The sequence below is a fragment of the Nematolebias whitei genome, chromosome 1 (assembly GCF_014905685.2).
Source record: "Nematolebias whitei isolate Nwh7 chromosome 1, NemWhi1, whole genome shotgun sequence".
Classification (NCBI taxonomy): domain Eukaryota; kingdom Metazoa; phylum Chordata; class Actinopteri; order Cyprinodontiformes; family Rivulidae; genus Nematolebias; species Nematolebias whitei.
In genome coordinates, this window is record NC_056498.1 from 47,325,062 (window position 1) to 47,333,281 (window position 8,220).

Here is an 8,220-nt window from a genome sequence, read left to right on the forward strand (position 1 = left end):
AAAGTAGCTAAAAACAAAAATAAGTTTAAATTACCAGAAAGAAGTAGAGAGAGAATATTTTTCTTGAATTATGCTGAAAAATGTTGAAATTAAAGCAAACAATTCAGAATTAGCTGAAAAAGCTAAAAATAAGCATAAAACAGCTAAATAGTAGCTGAAATAGTAGAAAAAGCAGAACTAAGCTGAAAGGAGCATAAGCTGAAATTAGCAAAAAGAAGTTAGAAGAAGCACAAAATGTAGTTAGCAAAAAGAATATGAAAGGAGCACAAAACAGCTGGAAAAAACAGCTGAAACTAGCAGAATTAAAAAAAAAATTTGCACAAAGATGTTTAAAGCAACTGAAGCAGAACAAAAAGTTTAAGGAGCAGAAAATGGTTGTAAACAGACTGAGGTGGACTGAGGTGAAGTCCAGAACTGTTCTGAGGTCAAACTGATCCAAATCTGAAGCTCTGTTTGGAAACCACGGTCGCTGTGTCCTCTTTATTAAAGAGGACACAGATCATCACGATGCTATCAGTGCAGAGCTCAGAAAACCTGCCTCACTTATGGTATGGGGGTGCATCAGTGCCTCTGCCACAAACAGTTTACACATCTGAGAGAGGAAACTATCAATGCAGAAAATTATCTACAGGTTTCAGAACCAAATCTTCTCCCATCCAGCAAAAAAGAACCAGGATGGTTGAATGGCTAGAATTCACAATCAGACCAGAATGGGACAAAACCTCCAACAACTGGTCTCTTCAGGTTCTGCAAGACCTACAAAAAATGGTCTCCTCAGGTCCTCCAAGACGTACAACTGGTCTCCTCTGGTCCTGTAAATCTTCCAACAACTGGTCTCCACAAGTCCTCCAAAACCTCCAAGGACTGGACTCCTCAAGTCCTCTAAAACCTCCAACAACTAGAGCCCTACGATCCTCCAAAACCTTCAACAACTGGTCTCTTCAGGTTCTCCAAGACCTCAAACAATTGGTCTCCTCAGGTCCTCCAAGACGTACAACTGGTCTCCTCTGGTCCTCTAAAACCTCCAACAACTGGTCTCCTCGAGTCCTCTAAAACCTCCAACTGGTCTTCACAGGTCCACCAAAACCTCCAAGAACTTGTCTCCTCAAGTCCTCTAAAACCTCCAACAACTCGTCTCCACGGGTCCTCCAAAACCTCCAAGAACTTGTCTCTTCAGGTCCTCCAAAACCTTCAAGAATTGGTCTCCACAGGTCCTCCAAAACCTCCAAGAACTTGTCTCCTTGAGTCCTCCAAAACCTCCAACAGCTGGCCTCTTCAGGTCCTCCAAAACCTCAAACAAATGGTCTCCTCAGATCCTCCAAGACGTACAACTGGTCTCCACAGGTCCTCCAAAACCTCCAAGAACTTGTCTCCTCGAGTCCTCTAAAACCTCCAACAACTGGCCTCTTCAGGTCCCCCAAAACCTCAAACAAATGGTCTCCTCAGGTCCACTATAACCTCCAACAAGTGGTCTCCACAGGTCCTTCAAAACCTCAAGGACTGGTCTCCTTAAGTCCTCTAAAACCTCCAACAACTGGACTCCTCGAGTTCTCTAAAATGTCCAACAACTGGTCTCTTCAGGTCCTCCAAGACCTCAAACAACTCGTCTCCTCTGGTCCTCCAAAACCTCCAAGAACTGGTCTCCTCAGTGAATAAAATATGGGTTAATGAGATGTGCAAATCATTACTTCCTGTTTTTAATTTACATTTTACACAAAGTTCTCATTTCTTCAGAACTGTTACGATGCATCTACATGAGTCTGTTTTAATTTGTAGGCTGAGGTGCAGCTGAATGAACCAGGATGATCGATTGTTTGGAAAAATAAAATGCACTCTGAAAAATTTGTGAAATTCTTCGTGAACTCGTGAGAAGCTGTTTTTTTTTAATCAGCTCGATAAATCGCCACAGACCAACACCGTCTGACAGAAAACACGAGAAAATCGTCATTTTGAACGAGTTAAAAACAAAAAAAAGACCGACGTGTTTAAGTGCTTCTGCTAACAGACGGATGATCGCTGCAAAGGACACATACGATCATCGGACGCTCTCCCAGCAACCTGCGGCGCTCCGCAGCTGTCAGCACCATCGGCCTCACTTCTATAGACTCCTTCAACACAACAATGTGCCTCCATATGGAGAACACACACCTGGCGGGCTCAGAGGCGTGACTCCTGCTCATCGTACCTCTACTGAGCGCACAGGGAGGGGTGGAGCAGGCCTTAACTGAGGAGCACAGGTGGGTTAACAAAATAAAAGCGTGACCAGGTAATATCTGATCAATAAACGCAGCGGTGTCTTGACTTGTTTGCGCGTCTGTAGTAGGCGTCTTTTCCAGAGTTAGGTTCTGACTTTGGAGATAAAAGGAACTCATAATTAAAGTTTAAAAAGAAACATCCAAAGAGTTTGGTCAGGTATCGACTCTTTGTCTTTATAGTTTTAGTGAAGTAGCTTTTATTTAGTTATCGTCTTGTTTTCATCTGGGGAAAAAAGGGTTACTGACAAAAACTAAGACATCTAAACAAGCGCTCCTTGAAGCAATGCATATCACCCGCTGCCTTGCATGCCCCAGTTGTGTGGTTAACGCTCAAAGTTTGTGTTGGGGAGGACTTTCCAGCTACTTGTTGTTCTTTCAGCTGAACAAGGGATTCGGCGTTTGTTTTACGCCGGATACCCTTCTTGTCAGGGGAATTTAAGTAAAGGTTTGATGTTTATCACTGCTAATGCTAAATTAATGTTGACGCATGTGTGTGAGGTCAGAGAGGAGCCTGCAGGTGCCTGACGCCTCCGGTCTAAGAGGCCGAGGTCATCGTGCTGATAAGCATTATAAAAACACCTCCTGCACACTGTCCGGTACAGATCCTGGTGACCGGGCTTCAATGAAACATCTGTTGTAAACTCTGCCCTTGCAAGTAAACTGGGTTAAAAAATCTTCTCCCGTCTTCGTGCGTGGCTCTTTTTTATGCAGATAATGAAAATATATTTTTATCCAACCCTTCTTCGTTGCTCGAACCTGCAGCCCCAGGACCAGAAGGCCACAGCACTGACCTTTCAGCTCAGCTACCAGCGCACTAGATTTTAGTTCAATATCTGTAGAAACAACTTGGTTATACCAGCGTTTGTGTTTGCTAAGGTCTACTAACTGTGGTGGCCATCTTGGATTCAGTTAATTAACTCCAAATGCATAATCATATACAACACGTATGGAGGCAACCTTGACATTAACATAATAAAACTTGAGTAGAAATCGAGTAGTTGATGATGTCATAGGATCTCAAGATGCAAAAAAAATATATATATAATAAAACTGCAAAAAAACCCACGTAATTTATTATTTAAAAAAAAGACCAACAAAACATCTGGAGCATATATTATGCGCCTACCATTTATCAAACTGCAAATAAGTCACAAGAAAACCAAAACTATTAGTTATTATTAAGCTGCAAAAGTGAAAGAAACGTGCTGCACGTAAAAAGCAAAACTTAAAAACAGTGGGGCGAATGATCACCCCGGATCACCGCCCGCGTGTTGCGCATTAGGTTTAGTTTTACAGATGAATATGTTTATAGGGTTTTTATAGGTTTAGAGATTAATATTTTTTGCTTTTTGTTTGTGAAACAAGGTCAGAAGGAAGCTGGTTCTGGTTTGGCCGACTGGACCTGGTGTTACACCATATTCTGTGACCTGCAACTGTGCATGCGACACCGCCCCCCTACGGTCACAATATACGGTGGTCACAGAATTTCACACAGCACAGCTTTGCAGATTTTGCATACGGTAGTTGAAACGGAGGATTCTTCTTTAGTGAAATATTTCCACACTATCATTACCTTTTTGCCAAGACTGGGCCTGATATACTCCATCCGTCTGCACGGAGGAATCCATTTTGTAGCTTCTACTAGCTAGCCCGCGCTCAGTGCGCATCACGTGACACGTGAGGCAATGACGTAACTGCGACGTAATGATGTCACTATGAATACTCGACGTGAAATTTAAAAACTCGATAGATGTCCTAGGAATCGATGTGTAGATTACTATAGTAGTCTGTTAAAACCCTACTTTATACATAAATGAGTTGCGACACAACAACAAAGACTTCACATTAATTAAGTACACTGATGATATGGCCCTAGTTGCTGGTCTGAAAGACACCGGTAGCCTCTCCCACTCCCAGCTCATAGATCACCTCGCCTGGTTTGATGACAGTTTTCTGGACCTTAATGTCAATAACACCAAGGAGTATTGTCTGGGAGGTAGATGGGGAGCGGCCAGCATAAGACCGGTATTCAGGCCTTCTGTCATAAGAGGGCAGAAAGTAGAGCAGGTGACTGAATTTAAATACCTCGGAACAATAACTGATAACAAGTTGACCTTTCAACCTTTTGGAGTTTTGTTCACGAGTGAGGGAATAATGGAGCCTGAGATTTGTTTACTGGTCAGTCTACGTTCCTACCCTCACCTATGGTCATGAGCTCTGGGTAGTGACTGAAAGAATGAGATCGTGGATACAGAAGGTTGAAATGAGTTTCCTCTGCAGGGTAGTTGGACTCCCTTTGAGACAGGGTGAGAAGTTCAGTTTTCATGAGAAACTCAAGAGTAGAACCGCTGCTCCTCCACATCGAGAGGAGCCAGTTGAGGTGGTTCGGGTATCTGGTAAGGATGCCCCCTGGGCACCTCCCTAGGGAGGTGCTTCAGGAATTTTCCGACTAGGGGGAGACCCCAGGGAAGACCCAGGACACGCTGGAGAGATTAAGTCTCTCGGTTGGCCTGGGAACGTATTGGAGTGTTCCCAGAAGAGCTGGAAGAGGTGGTTGTGGAAAGAGATGTCTGGACCTCCCTGCTCAAACTGCTGCCCCCGTGACCCGACTTCGGAACAAGCGGAAGATAATAATAATAATAATAATAATAATGTCATCACAATGTCAGCACTGTATGTTTCCATACAATGGCGAAATTAGTCTCTGCATTTAACCCATCCACCACCAGGTGGTGCAGTGGGCAGCTATTGAAAGCGCCCGGGGGGCATTTTGGGGATGAGGTGTGCTGCCCAGAGACGCCACGTGATGTGCAGTGACTGGGGATCGAACCTGGGACTTTCGGGTCCCAAGCTGGCTGCCCAGCCTCTACACCAACTCGGCCCGGATGAAGTTGACTATTCAGCCCAACACTGACTGTGTTTACAAAAAAGCCAGATGGCGTCTCCACTTTCTATATAAGCTAAGGAGCTTTAATGCTAGCAAAAATACTTTGCAATTGGTGTACAGGTCACTGGCTGAAAGTCTGGTTTCCTTAAATATTGTCTCATGGTATGGGAACCTCCTAGCCAGAGAGAGGATCAAGTTGTCCTGGGTGGTCAAACTAGTTAGTAAAGTCATCAACAAATACAACCTACAGACCTGTACAGTCAGACTCTGGGATAAAAGGCAATCCAGGTTTACAATGACCCAACTCATCCATTGCGATCATTATTCAGGTTGGTACCATCTGGTCTGTGATGGACATGCGACCTGTCCAGTGTGTACCCTGCCCCTCGCACAATGATTGCTGGACATGGGAACCGGCGACCCCCGTGACCCAAAATGGAAAAAGCGGGTAAAAGATAGTGGATGGATGGATGGATGGATGGTACCATCTGGTAGAAGACTGGTGGTTCCTCTGGTAAAGAAAAATGTGTACAAAAAATCGTTTGTTCCCTCTGCTGTGAGTGTCCTTAACAGGGTCCTATTTGAACGTAGCCTCACGTGACAAACCATTGTCTGCTGGGATGTTTTTATGTTTTTAATGTATTGTGTATTTTAGAATTGGTTTTATTGGGTTAGTAAAGCTTTTTAAAGTTTTATGGCTTTTTTATCTTGTGTTGTTTTGTTTGTATGAGCCAGATGTCAAAGAAAAATCTCCATCTCATGAAATGTTATGGACAATAAAGTTATATTGATTGATTGATTGTTCCTCTTACCTAAAATCTCCCACGCAAACCAACCCATCATCAAACCTCTGCTTCACTCAAAAGTCAATAAGCACAAGGCTTTTTATAGTTGTTTCAGTTATTTAGAGCTTATCCAGTACATGAAACAACATTCCTACAGGACAACCCTGATGCAACATTTGTGGATTAGTGCAAATATTACAAGAGCATACAAACAATACAGACTGTGCAAACTGATGTGGGTTAGGTGTGGAAATGCAATGAGACGTTTACAAAAAAAACTCCCGCGTGAAAACGTGTCCAGGCAGAGCCGAAGGTGACGCAGACGACTGACAATTTCTCTGAAAGGCTCATTTAGTTCCAGATAAAAAGAAAACGTGGAGAAAGAGGGACTTGTGCACAAACTTCACGACTTGGCTCCCATCAGAGGTGTGAAAAATGAGATGGGAAGGAGATGAGGCGAGGAAAGAAAATTAGGTGCAGATGAGCGAAGGAATGGTATTTACGGTCACTGAGACACGGACAGGGGTGGACTGATGGAAGTTACAGGAGTCAGAGTGCCGGCGTAGATGGACCCAAACCGTGCACGGATGCTAAAATTCTTCGATAACAAGGAACGTGGGCCTCTGGTTTTAGATGCGATAGATGTGTGAAGAGCTGGAGCCAGTGTTCATCATAAAACAAAATGGAAAGTTAATTTACGAGAGCAAGAAGGCCGTTCGTTAGCCGAGGTTTTGGTTTGTGGTGGTTATTGAACAAGAAGGGGTCAGTGTTTACAGGGAAGCAATTTACTGCAGCCATGCAGGTTTTATAATAAACAGGAATTTTAACAAGACTAAAAGAGTTCCCTCATCTGCAAAACAAGCTGCCTTTACGTAAACAGTTACACAACCCCAATCATATGCATCGTACTGCATACGGCACATTGTACGCCCGTCAACAGACTTTTATACTGCAACGCAGCAAAATAACAAGACAAAGACCTTGTTTTAACTTTGACCTTGAACTGTGTGATGTTGAAGCTGGAGTGTATGCAACCCTCCATTTAGCGACGATGCACACGCGTATGAAGCTTCATTAAATTAGCTTGAGCGGATCAGAAGTTACGGGTGGGACAAGAGGAAGTTTACGCACAAACAGACAGATTATACTATGATACTACCCACCCCGAGGGGGCGTGTAATAAAAAATAAACACAAATGTATGGTTGTTACATGGCTACACAACCCGATGTATGATCACTCCTTTGTGACGCAGAACCACTTAACCTTCACAGACCACACGGCCTCTCAGAACTTTATCAACTAAATCAAATCTGGAAAAAGTAACTTTTATATTACTCTTCGAGCCTTCAGTTTTTACACACTCCCCCCATTTCAGGGATTCTCACAAAGCCTTATACAAGAAACGTTGCCCCGGGCCCTTACCTACATTTATATGAAAAGCAATTAATCAGAGCCATAACTGGAGTGCGGCGCTGCAGCCAAGGAATCCTCATGAAAGTCTACACCTCGCTGCCTTCTGGTTCTTTACCCCCCCGCTCTGACTGAGGAGACAAACGAGTCTGGGATGTGAGGAGACGACTTTTATTAAACAACAACGACGACATCAGTCAATCTCTTTCACATCACCAAGTTTAAAAAAAGAAAGAAACATTTGTTAAGGCACTGATTTTTATCAGTTCACCACTTCTAACGTTCCTGATTTTCCAGACAAATAACAAAACATCCATCCATCCATCCATCCATCCATCATCTTTACCACTTCTTCCTTTTTGGGTCGCAGGGGTTAGTGGTGCTCATGTCCAGCCATCACTGTGCGAGAGGCGAGGCACACCCTGACCAGGTCTCCAATCCATCACAGAGACACCTGGACAAGTCTCCTGCGTGGGTTTTCTCCGGGTGCTCCAGTTTCCTCCCACAGACCAAAAACATGCATGTTAGACTGATTGGTAACTCTAAATTGTCTCTAGGTGTGAGAGAGTGAATGGTTGTTTGTCTCGTTTGTCTCTATGTGGCCCTGTGGTGGACTTGCGACCCGTCCAGGGTGTACCCCGCCCCTCGCACAGTGATTGCTGGACATGGGCACCAGCGACCCCCATGACCCAAAATGGAAGAAGCGGGTAAAGAAAATGGATGGATGGATGATGCACAAACAAACATGCACAAACAAACATGCAAAAACAAACACATGTAAAAACAAACACATGTACAAACAAACATGTATAAACAAACACATGTAAAAACAACCACATGTACAAACAAACATGCATAAACAAACACATGTACAAACAAAC

At 43.7% G+C, this 8,220-nt stretch overlaps 1 protein-coding gene across 1 annotated transcript in view; it reads right to left on the reverse strand.

The window, feature by feature from the left end:
• Positions 1-8,220, reverse strand: part of LOC119422654 (arginyl-tRNA--protein transferase 1) — a 118,184-nt gene that overhangs the window by 11,735 nt on the left and 98,229 nt on the right. The gene's annotated exons all lie outside the window — the stretch shown is intronic.